This window comes from Hippocampus guttulatus, chromosome 3 (genome assembly GCF_054856545.1).
Source record: "Hippocampus guttulatus isolate MCC_2025c chromosome 3, RoL_Hgut_1.0, whole genome shotgun sequence".
Classification (NCBI taxonomy): domain Eukaryota; kingdom Metazoa; phylum Chordata; class Actinopteri; order Syngnathiformes; family Syngnathidae; genus Hippocampus; species Hippocampus guttulatus.
This window is the reverse complement of record NC_141263.1, coordinates 8,137,119-8,159,378: the sequence shown is the minus strand read 5'-3', so window position 1 is coordinate 8,159,378 and position 22,260 is coordinate 8,137,119.

The window sequence follows — 22,260 nt, the reverse complement described above, 5'->3', positions numbered from 1 at the left end:
AGAATGAAAAACAAACACTGCTTTATACTGAGTTTGCAATTTTGGAACACACAACCCACTGGTTTCCACTCAGTTTTCAAAAGAGCAACACACCCTTTGCAAAACTAGACACATGTATGACTAATATCTACACGATTCTGCCAACTGTCACAGGATAAAACTGTTTAGATTAGTTTACATTAGTTGACTTTGCAATCATCTTGAGAATTATGAATAAGCCACAGATAAGCTTTTGGTGTGGAGTCCACTGGAGGGAGCAGCAAGTGTGAGAAGAGTGAGAATTAGTGGTGGCTGAGGAAGAAGATGCCTAGGTGAAGAAGCAAAAGGAGGAAGGCAAGTGAAAAATAGAATTACTGAAAATGTAAGAGCGACAGTACCATTGCGGTTATGTGTTTTGACATGGAAACAAACCACTGTTTTGTATTTGTTTTAATGTTTTCAGTAAATACATTAAACCTTGAATAAAGGTTTGTGGGAAGGAGAACATCATCAACACGCACCATCGACACTGGTGCCCCCCAAGGATGCGTCTTCGCTCCGCTGCTCTTCTCCCTCTACATGAATGACTGCACCTCAATACACCCAGTCATTGAACTCATAAAGTTCACAGACACCACAGCCATCGGCCTCATCAAAGTCGGCAACGTGCCAACAAAAAGTGGAGCAGCAGGCCCTTTGGTGCAGCCAACACCACTTGGAGCTGAACACGCTCAAGGCTGTAGAGATGATCGTGGACTCCAACAGCCCTGTGTCAACCGTCGAGACCTTCAAGTTCCTGGAAATCACAGTCTCTCAGGAAATAAAGTGGGAGGCCAACATTAACTCCATCCTGAAAAAGGCCCAGCAGAGGATGTACAGTACTTCCTGAGGCTGCTGAGGAAGCACAGTCTGTCACATGAGCTGCTGAGACAGTTCTACACAGCAGTCCTGTGTTCCTCTATCACAGTCCTGGTTGGGGCCACCACAAAAATGGACAAAGTCCAACTGCAATGGACAGTTAGGACTGCGGAAAAAAAATCATTGGCACCGCACTACACACTTTTGAAGACTTACACACCACAAATTGTACACACACCACACACCATTGTAGCACCAGCTGTCCACATTCTTGAACAATTGTCGTTGATCAATATTCCACAGCATCAGACACTTTAAAGCGCTCAAGGACTTTCTGCATTATGGAACACCTAAAGTTGTACTCCAACTACTGCTACTGCTCATTTAAGAATGGTGCAAAGATTATCTGCACCAACTGCAAAGCCATCATATTATTGTATTGCACCACTGATCGTTTTATCTCTGCTCAACGACTGTACATTGTCGCACAGCTGTCTTTGGGTGGTACTACTGCACAATGGTACCCTTACATTACGGAAAGTCTTTCGATACTTGTATGTCATGTCTTTGTTTATCGTAGTTGCTTGTTATTACAATACCACTGAAGCCTACACTACCGGAGACAAATTCCTTGTGTGTTTTACATCCTGGGCCAATCAAAATGATTCTGATTCTGAAAAAGACTTGAAATGTGGAAAGAGCCAATAGTTACCCCCCCCAAAAAAAAAAAAGTGCTTAATCCATCTGAATAAAATGACAAAATGCTATGCATTGTACAGAGACAATATTATCGAAGGCGATAACGTTGTGTGTTATGTTCTTAAGTATCGTAGATGATCGTCAACTGCAAGTTTGTACGCTGACATTCACATAAAAAGCAGATTAGCATCACTGCTCGAGCCAAACTAAAGAAATGAATATGAGATCATCTTTCGGGAATGGGATGAAGTAGATGACCACTGTTGAGGTTAACGCAAATCAGAGCATGGAGAGTGGAAGTGGGTAAAGGAAATATGACTGACAGTGTGCAGGCTGAGAGGAATTCAGTGGTCTCATGGCCACCATGCAGGCATATTTCACTTCTGCATCATGCGGACTGTATTTCAACAAGAAATTGTTGAATCTACAGTGGTGTGAAAAAGCATCCCCCCCCCCCACTTCCTGATTTCTTTTTTTTTTTTTGCATGTTTGTCACACTTAAATGTTTCAGATCATCAAACTAATTTAAATATTGGTCAAAGATAACACAAATAAACACAAAATGTAGTTTTTAAATGAATGTTTTTCTTATTAAAGGGGAAACACAATCCAATGACCACCCATCTCTGCTGTATAATATACGTCAAGGCTAGACCTTGAGATGCAATATTTTGGCTTTTTAATAAACTATAAATTCAGATATTATAATCTATAAAGAGAACATATATTGGCCTATGCCTGTTTTAATAATAATTCTTGCTGCAAAATGTTTCGACAGTTTATGGCATTCTAACTCAGACATTTGACTGTAGTATGAATCATTTTGGCTCATACTGTAACTGTGGTTACATTACATTTACATTCACACTGTAGTTACAAACATTTTCTATATGAATGTGTTTCTCCATTTGACTTTCTCTTCAAGCCAAGCATTTGCCTGGCCACATTTGCCATGTTGAGTTCAGAGGACTCGGTCATAAAAGGTAATTGAATAATTTGGGCTCATGTGTCACACACACACACACACACGCACACACACACTAGAGACTGATGTCAAACTCCCCCCAAATTACTCCCACTATGCTCTTTATAACTATCATAAAATAAAAACTTAGTGGTTTTGAAAAACTGATGAATAATTGGTGATCGGAGTATACCGAAGTGAAATCTAAATAAATTTTGGAGTGAGGTATATAGGTCAATGGATGAACCTTGGGATCAGACACAGATATCTAACTTGATGTACTTTGTACTTTTGGACAAATTTTCATCCATTCATAGTTTTGTCCCCCCTTATTAGGGTTGCAGGTGGGCTACAGCATATCACAGCAGACTTTGGACGAGAAGCGGGGCACACACTGGACTGATCATCAACTAGCTGTAGGGCCTGAGAGTTCCCAGAGAAACCCCATGCAAGGGCAGAAAGAACATTAAAACTTAAGCATGAAAAAGGACCCGAAATTCAAATCCCAAATCTCAGAACTGTCAGCCTGTGCTAACCACAACTGTATTTCACAATGTTGCCTGGGTGAATCTCCCACCAAGAGAAACATACATACATTTCTCCTCAGCCACTTCAATCTCAGGAGCTGTCAGATTCTTGGAAGTCCATATATGCAGTACATATTCTGTGAAAACAATGAGAAGCAACATTCAAAGAATGAGAAAGATAAATGTTTCTGTCTGAGTTTGAGTGAGTCATTTGAATGTTTCCAGATCTCTCCCCGGTTGAATTGTGCCAGTAGAAATAGTGGGCAACTTGACTTTTATGGAAATGTAAAGCCACGCGCCTCAAGATGAACAACAACAGAATGCAACAGAGTTCAAGAATTCACCAAGTTGAAACCGAAATTCAAAATACCATAATAAAATCCACATCAAAAACATTTCATTTTTTTCTTTTAAATGAGTTCTATGAACAAAGTGCAGATACTGTACATTAATTAATATCACAAGACATGAAGAGGTGCTTGCACCAGATTTAGAAGGAAGCTAAACACACAAGGTGCAAGGAATCTTTCACAGTCTTGCACTTTTTTTTTTTTTTGTTGCTGTTTGTAAAGAAAAGAAATTACTCTTGTGATTTAGGGGTGATTTTCATTATATGAAATACAGGTATGTATGTTCATTTTAGTATGAATCCTTTCCTGGTCTTCGGTTTAACAGACATACTATAAAAAGAAATATGAAACATATGTCCAAATGGATCTTACACAAGCCCTTCTCTTGTCTTCTTGCTTTCCAGGGCAAAAATGTTGAAAAGAAAAAAATAAATGTCACCACATTCATTTATCCAATTATGCTGCTCATAACAGATGCTTAGGTCATGCCGTCATGTGGTTTAACATAAACGTATGCTTCCATCATGCCTTCATCGTTGGGAGCACTCTCCTCTTTCATTGCGCTTGCATTTTGATCACACAGATGGAAAAGTTGTAACAGGGTTTTTGTCCTGTTGGATTTCAGTGGAAAACCAAACAGTCTACAATATTCTGCACACAAAGATTATGCTCCAATGCTAGACTTTTTAAATGGAATACTTAGGACAACAAGTCTCTCCTCCAATGGGAATGTGTGTGTGAGCCAATAGTCTCTGTTGCTCTACACTCTCACAGCTGGCACTGTTCAAACTTAAGATTTAAGGGGGGTTTTTCGACCTGGCTTGACAGTTTGCTCGGGATCGAGGAGACAGCTTTGCAAACTGTATTTTTCAAATAACTGTGTAATTTGGCAAGCAAAGGAAATTGTAATGCAGTCTAAATTGTATGTGCAGTATTGTGCTGATTAAAAATTTTCCCGTGGTGCCACCCGCCTTTGGACATGTCTGCGGCTGCCATGATGATGGTCAATTATTTGCCTTCCCGTGCTTATTGAGTGTTTGAATGATCCATTTGACAGTGCATACAAAAAAAGGGAAGAATTACTGTGTGTGGGTTGGCGGCAACAATACAGGTGAGAGGAACAAAGTCTGACTTCACTGTTTACCGGCACCACTTTTGAATCAGGGTGAGAAGACTGGACATTCGTCGAGGAAAAGGCTTTGTTGTTAGAGGCAGTTCTAGATGAAAGAGGAGAGAATCAAAGTGTCCTTTCACCAGTGGATCAGAGATTTCATGCTCAAAATGTGCACACGTCGGCTACAAGCTAAGTTTCAAAGTCAACAAGAAGCTGTCGCGTCCACAAAGAGATTGGTTCACTTCTCCTGACCCATGTAAATACGCTTCAATTCCAAGCGGCGACTCTCAGTTCCAAATATGCATCTGCACTCCGCGCCGACACTCCTCTCTCCTCATTCTCAACTTCAGCAGCCATCCATGCACCCGCACCAACGCAGACTGTCCAACAGCGCCAACATCTCCACTGAACAAAATGGGGCTGTGAAAAATGCTGCTACAGGCGAAAAAAACACAAGCGCCCGAGGGGTGTCCGGCACCGACGATCAAATGGCGCCGATATTCATCCCAATCAAAAGCTGGTACACACGTGCTGCCGAGAAGGCGCAACCACCCTGCACAGATACTTCTCCTTTGATGAATGTCATGGCCAAAAAAAACGCTGAAACCAGTCCACATCAGCTACACACGTCGTAACAACAAACACCATGAAGTCACCAAAAGATGTCAGGAATGGCACTACACCGGGGCTAGGGGTGTGTTGGGAGGATTGGAGTGTGCGGGATCCTTTCGCCGTCCTCCGCGTGTTTGTTTGAATTCGGGTTGAGTTAATGTGTGAAATCAGAGGCTGGAAATGGAGTCATTTCATGAAGATTTTATCAGAACTACACCGGGGCTCGGGGTGTTATAGCTCTGTCAGAAATCTGTAATGCCCCAGGTAAGCCCCTCCAGCATTTTATTTGATATACTAAAATTATTTCCTCAGCTACCACCTTGCCTCCCATGCATTAATCAAGCCCCGCTTTAACCCCGAGAGAGAAAAAAAATATTCCGGAGCCGTGCCTGAATTGCGGCTTCCATGAATCAGTGGAGCTGATCTCACACCGGCCAGATGCCAAGTCCATAGGACTTTGTTGAAGGTCATCTTTACCCCTCAGAAAACATATATTGTACATCCAGCACACACCTCCAAGTTCAATGCAAACCCCTAGACATTATGTTTTTACTGGGGTCCATATACATTTGAACATGACACAGAGCTGTGAAAAATGAAAGTTGAGCATTTGTGGGACATATGTCTGGAACGGGTAAAAGGTCCCCGCCGGGACATCTTATTACCAGCAATCACCTCTTGTCAGCGAAGGCCCCATTGTGAGAGGCCCCTGAACCCAGGGGAGTGTTCAAAACAAAAATGCAAGTGTGTCACAAAAACACAGACCTCAAATGCGAAAACGCCAACAGAAGTTCTATTCAGTAGCTTGTTTGACTAGGAATAAGATATTATTGTCCTTTACAAGGGAAGGGCTACCTTTCAGTGATACTTTTTATACAACGATAGCAAACCTACTCGACAAACCATTTTATTACAGCACTATTATTATCCTCTTCTGGGAAACAGGGACAGAGGAAAAAAACAAACACATTTATTGGACAAAAAGTTCAGTGTCAGGAGAACATATGACACCAACAACCCAAGCTCAAAGAAACTTCACTATGCAACTTTTTTTTTGTTTTTTACTTTTACTGACTGACTTTATCTGTCAATCAATCATGTGGGTGAAAGGGTCAGAACAAACGTTTTCAACTTTTTATTTTTTCCAAGTAACCCTAAATCTGATGAATTACAGTGGATTCGATTTCATCAGACATCCTGGAGTTGTCGTGAGAAAGGCTAAGCCATTCAGCACGGGCACGCTAGACTTGAACACACAACCAGCAAAAGAACGTCAGAAAGACGTTTATGGAAAAAAGGACACGGAGTGTACCTATACCAAAACCGCTGAAACAGCTGGCTGGTGCCCCAGTTTCCTCAGCCAAACAGCTGGTGTCCAGGAATGAGAGTTTTAGCTGGAAATACCGACTCAGACTTCAGCTTTTTGAAGACTACCTACTACTGCTACTGTGGTTTAGTGTTAGCAGACTGCTAAGTATCTTCCCTTTGCCAGTTGCAGGTCAATTTGCCCCCTGTGGTTGTGGACAGCTGGGGAGCCTGTTCAATGTTGTACTTTCAAGCTCCCTTATGTTCATGAAATGTGTCGGTTCTTGAAATTCTCTCTTTACCTTCATATCACTGGTCACTGAGGATGACTTAAGAAGCCGCATTTTCTCATTTCTAAACCTTATAAGGCTAGATCAAGAGCGACAGCTGTTTTTGCTGCAGTATATACATTTTTATATATATATAAAAAATAAAAAAATTAAAAAACAGACGACATTCCCACACTGGTACCTCACAGTAATGTAGAATTATTTTCTGCTCCAGAAACGTAAAATATGTTTAGTTAGCTTTAGGAAAAACATTGTTAAGAATAAAGATAATAATTGCCCAAAAGTACTCAACATCTCAATGGACCCCCAAGATGCCCAGCTAGATGCCGGATGTATAAAGTAAAATCCAGTTCAGCACCAAACAATAAATACACAAACACATCATTAATACCTAATGACTCACTCTGTCTGCATTTTACTCCCCAGAATACTTTGGTCTGATATCTTTATGACGAACACGAGACAGGCTTTCATGTAAAAAGAACTTCCCGAGGATCCTTTTGCTGATCAACAAGGTACCTGCAATACAATACATGAAATTCCGCACCGAACAATGCAGCCACAAAATGCAGCAATAACATGGAATTGAAAACAGTGGTCTCTTCTGGCTGTCCTTCAAAACAGAATCAAAATGTATTGTCACATACAAGGAGCATAAAATGCATTTTTTCAGAACAAAGCAGTGACTTTGGTCTGTTGTGGTAATGAAGAATTCCAGCTTGTAGGCTTACATACTGAACAATACCTTTAACAAGAAATGATGTAAGTTAAAAAAAATAATAACTCAGCGGTCGGAGCTTCCCCCTCCCAAACAAAATCATTCACTACAATGCTTCAAGTAAAATCATATGGTTAGCTCTCATCTAAAAATAAAATGAATTTAGAAGTTACATGAACTGTCAAAACAATCATTTAATCTTAAAATCCCTGTAAAAATCTCAACAAACAAGTCTTAGAACTTTGACACACCTCAGAGAAGAGTGTTGTCAATAATTGTGCCAAATGTCAATGAATAAACATTTTACAAGTATGTGACATTGTTCGATTGGCACGAAAGCAGATAGGCGACTTGAGCTTGGCCGTTCTGTTGCTCTGACCTTACTCCTGGTTCGGCATCTTCCTGTCTATCTGCACGCGTGCACACTTAAAGTAACTCTCAGAAGACGGTTTCAACTGTTAAGTATTGTGAGCATTAAAGATAAAAAGACCAGGTGAAAATTCCCCCCAAATTAAGGCCCGTGACCTTAGTGAGGACAAGCAGTTTGCGAAAAGAATGACTGAAATCTCGCTTCCTCATCCTCAATATCCTCTCTGTGGGTGTGCCTGCTGAATGTGCTGAAAACATTCCCCGCTTGGTTTTCACCTGTCACTCAAATGCATTCTAGAATAAACTACCCTGACACATCTCTGCCTGTTTGAGCAGCGCAAATATATCCCACCGAGTTTTTGGGCTAGCTCTCGGGGTTACAGGGTTCTGGGTCCACATAACCGAGACACTTCAGGGAAAGTAAACCGTTTATTAAACACAGGAGCACACGTTATTCAGCCTGTTGCTCTCACTGACTTATATTTCTTTTAATTCAATCCCGCAAGTTGTGAGATTCCTAACTGATTTTCAGTGAGTTTCTGTGGAAGTGACAAAAAAAGTTCTATTCTAATGTATACTCCAGCATATATCTTGCCATGGTGGAATTGCCTCATTTCAGGGGCAGCCCTGTCTCAGGTGGTGTGCTACCCATCATCGCATCCCATAAACTGCTGGACCAATGGCAAGCTTGGTTTTCATTATATTGCGAAGCAGCGGGCCAGATCTCGTTTGGCTGTCTTTTCTTCCACCTTGCTTCTGACGCCAGAAGCAAAGCCCAGAGTGTGTACAGAAGTGCGCACCCAAGACAATGAAGCCATTTTTGCGACACACAGACACATTGGCGAACATCCCCATGCCCCCCCATCAACTGCCAAAAATCTTTTCCGAGCAATCAAGTATGTGAATTTTATCTAACGCTAATCTGTAAAACCCAGAAAACTCACTTGATGTGTCGGCAGGCAATCCTGAGACATGACCATTTTTTAAACAAACATTAGAAAGTCCATTTTTCACATGTGCCCTTTAAATTCTGGTTTGAGCTTGATTTCAATGAAGATTTGAAGATTTCAATGGATTTAGTGACACTAATGGTTTGGTAAACTTGTTAGAATGTTCTTTTTGCTATCCTTATCTGAATAACTCTGTTATGTTACATTAACATAACAGGCACATTCTCAGTTCGTTGTTTATGCGTCATGTAACATGAACTTATTCAGCTTGTTGTTCTTCTTTTTTTACCCTTACAATTGCCTATCGGCGGCCCGGTAGTCCAGTGGTTAGCACGTCGACTCCACAGCGCAGAGGTACCGGGTTCGATTCCGGCTCCGGCTTTCCTGTGTGGAGTTTGCATGTTCTCCCGTGCTTGTGTGGGTTTTCTCCGGGTCCTCCGGTTTCCTCCCACATTCCAAAAACATGCATGGCAGGCTGATTGAACACTCCAAATCGTCACTAGGTGTGAGTGTGAGTGCGGATGGTTGTTCGTTTCTGTGTGCCCTGCAATTGGCTGGCAACCGGTTGAGAGTGTACCCCGCCTACTGCCCGAAGACAGCTGGGATGGGCTCCAGCACCCTCCGCGACCCTTGTGAGGATAAGCAGGTCGGAAAATGAATGAAAATGAAAATGCCTCTCAAGATGACATGTCTGTTCCTGGTGTTGGATTTTATTAAATACATTCTTATATTCCAGTGTGACTTAAATGTTTATTTTTTCCTTTTTTATGCATTTTATGGCTGGTGTGATTGATACTCCGGAGCAATTTATAATCCGGAAAATACGGTAACTGTGACTGATCCGTTGCTTCATCAGGCTGGTCTTTTTGTCCCCTCACTCCCAAAAGGCTAATTTGAATTCAGTAAGAAAAAATGTCAGAGGGTTCCATCCAATCACAGGGCACATATAGACAAATGACCATTCACACCTATGGACGAGGTCGTGTCGTCAACTAACCGAAGACGCATGCATGCTTTTGGAATATGAGAGCACGCTGAGTCAGGGGGCAGGGAAAACTCCAAAAGTCCACACAGAAGGTTGCGAACTGCTTCCACGATTCTGCTGTCACTTGTTCCATGTGGTGGAAATATGCCACTGGTTTCAGGCGGCTGGCAGTAATCATGTGCTCCCACTTTGATTACCAGGCGCAATCAAGATGAGAAGTTGCAATGTAATCAAAACCAAGCAGTTTCGATTCAGATTATTTGCCTGATTCGAACAATTCAATCGAGGAGATAGTGAGGTCGAAGCGACACATTTAGATGATAAACCAAAAACGCACATTTCTTTTTTAATCGCTCAGGAACCTTGATTAATAAACCACCCAGATGAAGTTATTGACGATCATGTCACTCCAAGCTGGATTTAAAGACAATTCAAACATGTTGGATTCCTTTGTGACCACTCGTACGCATTTACAGTTCTGGATCTAAAGGTTCAGGAGCATTCCATTGCTTTTTTCGTAATCCCGAGTCTGTTAGTGTTGAGCGAGGGAGTGAAAATGTCAGACTTGCCAACAAGCTGTGTAAGCAATGGCGGGAGCTTCACTAATTGAAGAAAGAGTTTTGGCTTTAGTACTGAACCAGATGATAGCCTGTCTTTTATCTGCACTCTGAAAAAAAAAAGAGGACCACACAATAACATACACAGTACGGCTGTTTCTGTGACACCATTAGCTCAACAGAAGGCCAAAACAACTGTACTTCCTTGGATTACATCAAAATGAGGGACCCCAAACAAAAGTTGTTGTGAATTCAGCATTGTAGAAACAGAAAGGAGTGGGCACATATTCAATTTGTGATTTACAGAAAAAAAGCATTGTATTGTTAAACGAAAAATACATCAAAGAAGCAAGAGTATAATTGTATCAAATTGTAAAACGAATCAACAGAAATGCTAACACAAAAACACATTGGTGGGGGCTGGAGTTATTCAAAACAAAGATTGAAAATTAAATGTTGGTAACTGATGCGTTAACTAAGTACAGGTACACTGCGGTGAAAAAATATTTGCCTTCCTCTCATTTTTTTCTATATTATATGGTTTACCCACTTGAATGGTACGGTAATCAAACACATAAATATGTCGTCTTAATGATTTAAGGTGTGTGTGTGTGTGTGTGTGTGAGGGGGGGGTGATGATCACTGAACACTGAACGCAACTGAGACGAGGGAGGCCAGCGATACTTTAGATGTAGTCCTGGAGACTCCTTTGTGACCTCCTGGATGAGTCGTTGCTGCGCTTTTGAGGTAAGTTTTGTTGGCTAGCCACTCCTGGGAAGGTTTACCACAGCTCCATATTTTCTCCATTTATGGATCATGGCGCTCACCGTGGCTTATTGGAATCCTGAAGGTTTAACTTTATGTCTCTTTCCAAACTTATCGATGTCAACTTCTGTATTTCTCATTGTTGTTGATTCTTGCATTTTCTCACAGCTTTTTGAGATATTTTGGCTGACTTTAGACGGATTCACTTTCAATGATTTCTTAATTGAACAGGTCTGACAGTAATCAGGCTTAGTTGTCGACAGTGAAAGCAAATTCAGTGTCCCCGTGACTGTTTCCACGTGAGGCAAAGTAAAATAATCAAAGTAACCATCCAGCTGTCCATCCAATTTCTTTAGCTCTTGTCAGTCACAGGTGATCCCAATCCCAGCTGTCTTTGGCCGAGAGGTCGAGTACATTCTGGACAGGTCACTAGCACAAAGTAACTAAGGTTCGTGAAAATAAATAGTGTGAGACATAAAACCAAGTCAAAATGAACAGAAATTCCATGTTTGGTGACTAATTTGAGACCTATGTAGGCACTTGACACAAGTGCACATCCCTCCTGTTGGCTAATGTTTCAATTAGGTTAAATGGAACTTTCAATAACGACAAGGGGACCTTGTCAATAATTCAGGGTGTACTGACTAGTGAGGGTCGTGAGGCATATGAATTTTTTCCCCCACATTAGACGACAAATCAGCATAAATGACAGCCAGGTGAAAAAACAAGAGGGTAGGAGAAGTTGCTCTGGAAAGGGAAAAGTTGAGAGAGGAGCCATGTATACGTCAGGAAACTGTGGAAAGTGTCTTAAGAGATGTTGAGATTTCAGTGATACAATAAATCCATAACTAATGCAAGGGTCAAGGCAGCTGTGAGCAAAATATGAGAACGTTCATCTAAATGGCACTCAATACTACTGTCTGGCGTACTTCCTGCTTCTGTCAACTTATGTCACATATTTTCCGCTACCTGTTCTTTTCACAGTCCTGCTCTCTCCACTCCCCTCTTTTTCTCCATTTTGCTGAGGCTAGAGGAAGTGTTTTTGTGTGCAGACTGTGGCTGACTGGAACTCAGTGCCATGAGCTCCAGAAGCTGAAATTTGAGGAGCTGTACATTAAATGTTCCAATAGAGCAACAGTTTCTCTGAGGGGAAATAGTGGGGGAGGCGGAGAAGGGGGGCTCCAGGGATTTAGGGTTGGAAGAAGAGCTAGAGGAGGAGGGGTACATAATAGGACCGCTGCTCTTTCTTACAGCCATGAAAATGGCCCCTCTGGTGGTCTCGGTGCGACCTGCAGTAAGCATTTAGAAACTCTGATTGTGCTTTCAAATCGGAGAACAAAGCTTTGTTGTTTTCCTTTCTTGATTTCTATCGCTCGATTCTTGATAACACAGCAGTTTGCACGATGATGAAAAATACCGGCGTATGTTTGTGTACACCGCCTTTAAGGGTATGAAGCAAAGTGGCTCCAGCATATTAGCTTTGATAAAGAGCATATTTCAAATAGTTGAGGAAAACTCTGCTAGGGATTTAGACTAGGGGCCTACAGCATTTCAGAATTTTTCAGACCTCTTTTTGATGTTGGCGGGCATGCTATATCTTCTAATGTGTGTGTATTTTAAAGCCACGTATAGCCCAAGGAGAACCTTTGATTCATAGTCTGTTTACCACCAAAGAATTTAGATTTTGTGGAAGAGTTCACAGATTTGTTTCGATTTCATTAATTAAATTTAATTAAACATTATTAGATGTGTGGTGTGATGAGAGTTTGCAATAGACACGCGTTATTCAAGGCAACTTAGTCACTCAAATCAATGGAAAATATCGCTCACCTTACTGGAACTTGCTAATTTCTTTAGGAACATATACGATACAGATAAATTTAATATGTAGCTATAAAAATATTTACAGCCGTCATCAGTTATTCATTGAGGCTATGTCTTATCTCATTTATGCTGTATATTGAAAGATTTATGACTGACATCTGTGTTTTATCCTCATTAAGAAGTTACCTGATTCGGAGGAAAACACACTGAGATAGATAAATAGTTCATAAGATAATACGATAATAAAACCAAATGGTAGCTCATAGAATAAAAAATTACGGACCAATAATACCTACTTTTAATAGTGTTCTTAATCATTAAAATAACATTAATTTATGTGAATGATTTCTCACAATAATTGGGAAACATCCATCCATCGATCGTGCTAACCACTCGACCACCGGGCCACCCAATTAGTCATCCCCCCTCTCAATAGATAGATCTATGCCAATGTTCATATTCTGATGATCACTTTTACAACAATACTAGGAAATAACTATGTCCCATCACCGTTGAGATCTTTGTAAATCATTCAAATCTCTGGCATGCCCCCTGTGTTGCAGAAACTCTCCCTGCCAGCCGACTCTCCGTTCTAAGTGTTAAAATTCCTCTTATCCCTCACCCGCTCTAACGCGGTCACCGGAGGGGATGGGAATTTTCCTAAACCGGTATTACAGGGGCTCGTCTAAGTTCTCGCTACCTCGGTTTTAAAAAGTCAGACCTGTTTTATCCTTTCATCCACCTTTATTGCGTAATCTTAACAAGAAATAAGGCTAATGCCAGGCCACTTGCTCTTTATGGTGGCTCCCTCTGTTATTGTTAAATGAACATAAAACACATGGCAGTTTTATATGACATGTATATTCATCTAGTAAATATTGACATTCAGGAAAAAAAATATTCAAGTTACATTTTTCACACCAAGCTGTCATTTCAACATTTTTCATTGGAACACCGGTTAATGAAGACACAGCTGTGCTCAATGTGTGTCTTTGCTAACAATTTCCTGTAATGCAGGTCATGCGCAAACGCAGTTTAAAGGTGACCTACTTTTAATTTTTTTTAAAATACTGGTACTTTGTGGTGAAAGTGAAACAGATAGGATGCAATGTACACTAACAGAGCAATATACAGTATAATATTAAGAACACGCAAACAGACTACACGCACACACACACACAATTTCACCCAACGCACTTTGCGGTCGCACAACTGGCAAGAATGGGGGCATATTAACTGTATGCCGTGGATGCCAAGAAAAGAAAAAAACGGCCAAAGGGAGGGCAGGGGGTACAGTATTAAACGTCTCAAGGCAATACTGCAACTTTACCACAAGAGGACAGCAAATGGTTAGTTATGGAGTTAATTCTGCTGGTAAAATGGTAAAGTCCCTTGACAAAGTGTACAGAGCAGGGGTGGGCAATTAATTTTGCATAGGACCATATGAGAAACTGGAACACTTGCCGAGGGCCAAGTCAACATGATAATCATTGTCTATATTATTTTTAATGTATTTAGAAAAAGTATTTTCTTTTTTATCCCCACCCTTCAATAAATTACTACGTGTGCACTCCTCAAATTGCTGTTTGAAAAACAACATTTCGAGCAAAAATTGGACTGATCCAGTACTTGAGTGGATTTGACCCAACTTTCGGGCTTATTTTGTACAAAAAGAGGGTTGTTTTATACAAAATAACCCAAAATATCATGCTGTGATTTGACAAAAAGTTGGGTGAAATTGATCCGAGCATTGGGTTGACCCATTTTTTAATCTTTTTTTCTTTGTTTCTATTGTTGACCCATCCTTGTAAATGGTGATAGATAAGGTATATGATGTTATAATTAGGAAATACACAATTTAAACAAAGTTATTGTCACGTTTTGCGTGATGGTGGAGTAGTTGGAGGACCCCAAAAAGCAGGAAGGCAAGGAGGAGCACGGTCAAACTGACCAAGATGTATTTGACAAAAAATACGAACAGGAGTACACTGGAAAATTACTAACTACAAGTGCTCAAACAAAGTCCTGGAAATCACAAGGAGCCAAAGTAACAAAAGAAACCTGTGGCAAGTCATGCCAGGAGCGGAACACACAGATACACACATACAACTTGCAACAAAAACTGATAGAACTCTGGGAACTAAATACAAGCAAAATGACGAGACAACGAGAAACACCTGGACAAGACACGAAGGGTTGAGAGAGCTGATTGGTTAAACACAAGGGACACTGATGACGAGAACAGGTGGCGACAAAAAAAGCACATGAGCAAACAAAAAAACAAACGTGACCTAAACAGAAACATAACAGTTATAAGTAGTCATTAAAATAAGAACTTTACACGTTGTTAATCATTTATAACATTAATTTTGTTTACCAACCCCAAACTCATATTAGCCGTTCCGAGTTAGGACCCCCAAATAGATCCGTAGATAGTAAATTATTATTGACAGTGATTTATACTGATACAGTGATGACTTAGGTTACATCCAATACTTACAGCATATCAAACTACAGCATGATCAGTCCGGATGTTCTTTGTCCTCTTCTCTGCACCATGGAGGAAATGACTAACGTAATGTAATATACAGCAGAGTTACTGGATTACTGAAGGTGACACCGTGTATACTGGTCAGCGCATTCACCTCAGAGTGTAGAGGTTCTGGGTTTGATTCCCAGCCTTTGCCTTTCTGTGTTGAGTTTGTGTGGTCTCACCGTGCCTGTGGACGTTTTCTCCGGGTAGTCCAGTTTCCTCTCAAGGTCAAAAAACAAGCATGATAGGTTTATGGAACACTCTACATCATCCTTCGGTGTGATTGTGAGGGAGAATGGTTGTTTGTTCCCTGCAATTGCCTGATAAACACTTCAGGGTGTACCCTACCGACTGTACAAAGTCAGCTGTGATAGACTCCAGCATGCCCGCGAATCTCGTGAGGCTAAAATGGTTCAAATATGGATGAGTAGATTACTGATGTACACCAAGATAGAAATGACCTGAGTAATCTTTAAACTGTTGAAAACTAACTATGATGACATCAATACATAAGATCACTGCTATACAACAATCAAAAATTCATACCGATCGGTCGCCCGTGCAGCATTGGGTCTTTCTGACCACAATTTAATCCACTTAATACCTACATACAGACAGAAACTCAAATGTGTTAAACCGGTTGTTAAGACTGTGAAAAAATGGACAGATGAAGCAAAGCTAGCTCTACAAAAATGCTTAGACTGCACTGATTGGGGCGTCTTTGAAACTTCAACGGGCACACTGGATGAATACACAGACACTGTAACATCATACATCAGTTTCTGTGAGGACATGTGTGTACCAACGAAGTCCTTCCGCTCCTTCAACAATAACAAGCCATGGTTTACTCCCAAACTCAGGCAACTCAGGAAAGGGAAAGAGGCTGTTTGTTTGTTTGTTTATTGAACATATATACAGTAATAATTTGACAGAAAATAAGGTAGATAAAAAAAGAAAGAAATCAATCTTCATACAACACAGTTATTATGTTCAAGGGAGTAGGAAGAAGTAAAAAACTTATCTAGTCCTACCCCGTTATGTGATTGTATCTAATAAATCATTTTTATATCAATCAGAAAAGAAAAAAGTAAGAAGAAAGAAGTCTCCATTAAGGCTCATACTTTACCCTTAACCGTGATATTTTTACAACTTTTGGTTTGTATCGGGATTATATACTTCCACACCCTGACACTCTTGTGTCAATTTTCTCTTGTATTCATAATGGATATTTATATACCTTTCTCTATTTATCAACTTAGTTCTGATTTATCATTATATTTAATGTTTTGAATTTATCATTTGAACTCTGATTGATGTAGGTTGTTTGTACTATTTTTTTGAATTTGTTTTTGAACTCAGCAAGCGATTTACTCATTTTCAAGTCCGTTTCGAGATTATTCCACAGATTAACACCTTTGATAGATACACTTCTTTGCTTGATGTTTGTTCTTGTTTTGAGTTTTTTGAATAAGTTGGTACCTCTTAAATCATAGCTGCTTTCTCGAATTTCGAAAAACTTCTGAATGTTTTGGCAGAGCAGGTTATTGTGTGCTTTGTACATTAATTGGGCGATTTTAAAGTCAACCAGGTCATAAAATTTCATCGTATTTAATTTGATAAATAGTGGATTTGTGGGTTCCGTATATTTTGATCTATTAATAATTCGAATTGCTTTTTTTTGTAGGTTGAGAATAGGGAGTGTGTTTGTTTTGCAGGCATTTAGAAGTGGAGATCGGGCACTGTACAAACACGCCCGAAACCAATTGACAAAGGAAATTAACATCGCTAAGAGAAGCTATGCAGAGAGGCTGAAAAAACAGTTCTCTGCCAACGACTCTGCATCTGTATGGAATGGCCTGAAAGCAATCACTAACTATAGAATGCCACCCCCCCCCCCCCCCCGAACAGTGAACAATAAGGGTCTTGCTAATGAACTAAACATGTTTTTCTGCCAATTTGAGAAGGTCACCCCCATTTCCCACACACACACCCACCTCTACCAGAAACCACTCTACCTACCCCCCCACCCTCTTTTTCTCCACTACAGATCCACGAACAGGATGTGAGACGGCTCTTCAAGCAGCAGAAGATCAAGAAAGCTGCGGGGCCCGACAAAGTGTCCCCCTCCTGCCTGAAAGTCTGCGCTGACCAGCTGGCTCCGGTCTTCACACAAATCTTCAACAGATCCCTGCAGCTGTGTGAGGTCCCATCCTGCTTCAAACAGTCTACCATCATCCCAGTTCCCAAAAAATCGGCAACATCGGAACTGAACGACTATAGGCCTGTCGCCCTGATGTCTGTGGTCATGAAGTCCTTTGAACGCCTTGTGCTGAACCACCTAAAGAACGTCACCGGACCCCTGCTGGACCCTCTCCAGTTTGCCTACCGGGCAAACAGGTCTGTGGAAGACGCAGTCAACATAGGTCTGCACTACATCCTCGAGCACCTCGACAGCACAGGGACCTACGCAAGGATTCTGTTTGTGGATTTCAGCTCTGCGTTCAACACCATCATCCCGGAACTCCTCACCTGCAAACTTCTCCACCTCGGTGTGTCCCCTACGATCTGCCAGTGGATCCTCAGCTTCCTGACGGGACGGACACAACAGGTGAGACTGGGAGCAACAACATCATCAATACGCACCACCAGCACTGGAGCCCCACAGGGATGTGTCCTCTCTCCACTGCTCTTCTCTCTCTACACAAACGATTGCACCTCAACAGATCCAGCTGTCAAACCCATAAAGTTCGCAGACGACACCACGGTCATCGGTCTCATCAAAGACGGCGACGAGTCTGCGTACCGCCAACAAGTGGAGCAGCTGGAGCTCTGGTGCAGCCGACACAACCTCGGGCTGAACACGCTCAAGACTGTAGAGATGATCGTGGACTTCAGGAAACATTCTTCTCCACAGTTGCCCCTCACACTATCCAACTGCCCTGTGTCAACCGTCGAGACCTTCAAGTTCCTGGGAATCACAGTCTCCCAGGACATGAAGTGGGAAGTCAACACCATCTCCATCCTGAAAAGGGCCCGGCAGAGGATGTACTTCCTGAGGCTGCTGAGGAAGCATGGCCTGCCACAGGAGGTGCTACGACAGTTCTACACGGCAGTCATCGAATCAATCCTGTGTTCTTCCATCACGGTTTGGTTTGGGGCCGCCACAAAAAAGGACAAAATCCGACTTCAACGGACAGTTAGGACGGCGGAAAAAATCGTTGGCACCGCCCTACCCACTCTTGAGGACTTGCACACTGCAAGAATCAAGACAAGGGCACGGAAAATCCTCCTGGATCCCCCGCACCCTGCCCACCACCTTTTCCAGCTACTCCCCTCAGGCAGACGCTACAGATCCATGCGCACCAAATCCAGTAGACACTTAAACAGCTTCTTCCCTCTAGCCATTAACTCCTTAAACAGTCACTGACGTAGTCACTCTTCTTGTACTACAAATACTGCTACTGGTTACTCTAAAATGGTTCAATGATTTGTTGTTTACGATGATACTAATGCAGCGTGTTATACCGGAGACAAATTCCTTGTGTGTTCTACATACTTGGCCAATAAAGATGATTCTGATTCTGATTCTGATAAATTTCAAGCAGGTCTTTCCTCACATTTACATTTTTGCAGACAACTGGTGGAACATATGCGACAGGTGTACTACTTCAGATTCAGACATTCAGGTATCTAACACCTCCACCCAGTTGATGACGCCTATTACTCCCACACCTCATTTTATTGGCGTAAACTGGGAACAATACTTGAGCAGAGAATGGAAATTTACCCAAATCATACACCGCAAGTGAAAGCATTCTTGTAGCTTAAATTAGAACACATACTGAAGTAGTGGTTGGCATTACAGTTCTGAGATTTCCAGTGTGGAGTTTGCCAGACCTCTCCAAACTTGTGTGGGTTTGTCACACTTCCTGTTAGGTTAATTGAAGACTCTCAATGGTCCAGGTATGAATGCGAGTGTGAATAGGTGTTGGCCAATATGTGCCCTGCAATTTGCCGGCGACCAGTCTAGAATGTACTCCACTTCCCACCCAAAGTCAGCATTTATAGACTCCAGCTCATCCGTGACCTGAAGGAGGATGAACCATAGAAAATGAATAGAAGTGTTGGACTGGATATCTGGTGTGCCGTAGTGAAATAAAGCTCATGGCCTGTTTCAATAAATTAAGTCATTTGTTTTCCAAATAACATTTCACTCAGGAAATACTATTGTTCTAAACAGGAAACGCTTAATAATGTTGCCGCAAAACAAAGAGAGAATGATAATGTGTGTGACGATCGAACTACAGTAAGTTAAAAAAAAAAACCAAAAACAAAGACAGTGCTGTTTATTCTATAACTCAAAGAAACAAGTCCCACTGCAGAATAAAGTTAAACCATGGAGACACGGTTGGAATCTTGGCCTGTCTCGATCATCGCTCCATGAAAACAGATTAGTACGACAAACGTGACTCTGGGAGACTGGCCAAAGGCTGCCTTTGTGCAACACCATGGAATGATGACAGCTTTTCTTTGCGAAGCACAAAACAGTATTATCACACCAACAAGTTTAAAAGTAAGATAGACAACACTGCAATAGGTTAGAAACAAAACAAACAAGATGTTCATTCACTGCAGACTTTTAGCTTCAATTTGAGGGTATTTACAAGCACTAATTCCAAAGAAGTTGGGATGTGATACAAGCAAATAAAAACAGATGATTTGCAAATCCTTTTCAACCTATGAGTATATTCAGTTGAATAAATACATAAAGGGCCATTTGGATTGTTATTAGTGTAGTTTCAAAATACAGCATCTGTGATGGTATGTGGGTGTATTACTGCCCATGGCGTGGGGAACTTGCACATCTGTGAAGGCAACATTTATGTTTGGAGCAACAGACAGTATATTGCAATGCCTTTTTCAAGGTTGTCCCCATCTATTTCAGCAACACAATGCCAAGCCACATTCTGTGCATGTTGCATATTACGTATTTTAGCGTTTCACAACGGTGTGGCTTCGTAATAAGAGTGCGAGTAGTATATTGGCCTGCCAGTAGTCCATACGTGTCTCCCTTTGAAAATCCGTTGCGCATTATGAAGTTCAAAATAGTACAACAGAGAACCGGGCGGTTGCGCAACTGAAGTTGTACATCAAGAAAGAATAGAGAAGAATTTCACTTACAAGGCTTCAACGATGAGTGGACTCAGTTCCCAAACACTTTTTGAGGGTGTTTAAAGTCAAGGTGTTGTAACATATTTGTCATGTTCTGCTCCGTCTTTGTTTTCAGCACCAGCCGGAGTGGAGGGCGTGATTCTTCAGTGGTGCACCTATTTCTTGTTACCAATCAGGCCTTGCCATGATTTAAGGCATAGGTGTCAAACTCAGGTCCTGGAGGGCCACTGTCCTGCATGTTTTCCAAGTCTCTCTGTTGCAACACACCTGATTCAAATGATCAGATCATCAGCAAGCTCTGCGGAAGCCTGACATTGAACCTGTTCATTTGAATCAGGTGTGTTGCAACAGGGAGACTTGGAAAACATGCAGGACAGCGGCCCTCCAGGACCCGAGTTTGACACGTATGATTTAAGGACTGACAAGCTGCCGAGTCAATGTCCAATGATTGACTTTGCTTGCTGTTTGCTCATGAGAAATGTTCTACATTACTTATTCATGGTTCTAGTCACTGTCATTTCGATAGTTTTCTTGTTAAATAAGACTAAAAGGAAATCCCTTCTTAAAGTTTATTGTAATTGAATAGTTGCCATTTGTGTCGTGTATTTTCGTCTATCAAAGTTACCTTGCCATTTTATCAAGCATTTTTTTTGTTCGTATTGGCTTTTCCTGGTTTTGTGTCACCAGCGCTTTCTGTTTATACTTTGGCGTCCTTCGTTTTTCTGTAGATAAATATTTTTCTGGATTGCCGTTTGTTCTGGGACTGTTCCTTTCTATTTTGTCTTTAGCGAGTGAAATGTATTCTCAACTGTATTAAGGCCAGTTAATGGACCTGACCATCGCATGTTTGCCTTAAAAAGAAAACTCTTTAATTGCTTTTCGCAGTATGCTACAGGGCATTGGTCATCCGCACTGTGAACCGCCGTCCAATGAATTATGAAGCATTTGAGCAGATTTTTTTTTCCCTTCAACAGTCACATTATCAACAAATACAAGGTTCACGGTGTACAATGGCAACTCCACAACACTTAATCACAGTAAAATCTTTATTTTAATGGCTTGGAATGATTGTAATTGGCCCATGCATTAAATTGGCCACGACTTGTATATTCATTTGAGTTGGTGTGTCCTTATATAATGTGACACAAGCACAAATATCTTTATAGTCAAAGCTGGTAAACAGCATAATAGTTGTACGTTCATGGAGTCAGTTAGAATTGGATATTTTCTGTCAGTCCATTTTCTGTACCAATTGTCCTAATTTGGATAGTAAATGACATCTTGCAGCTGTTAAGGTTAAGAGAACAATGTAAATTGGGAATTTGTAAAAATAAAATATCAAGTGCTTTTTTTCTGCTCTGAAGCGTGAAAGTCGCATAGGTGTAGAACATAGACACCTCAGGACACAAACATGTGCTGGTATTAATGACATTAATTCTCATTTTTGTACAGATAACAATCAATCAGTCATGCGGTGCACACAGTAGTGTGCAGTAGCCAGGATGGCAAAGTGCGACACACACACACACACACACACACACACACACACACACACACACACACAGTGTCTAACATTCCCCTTCTTCCGGCTACTCATCATGTTTTTGCACAGTCACTCGCCCTGCAGAGCTCAATAAGCTGTATTAGCCCACCTCTAACCAGACAGTACTGCGATAGTGAGTGAGAAAG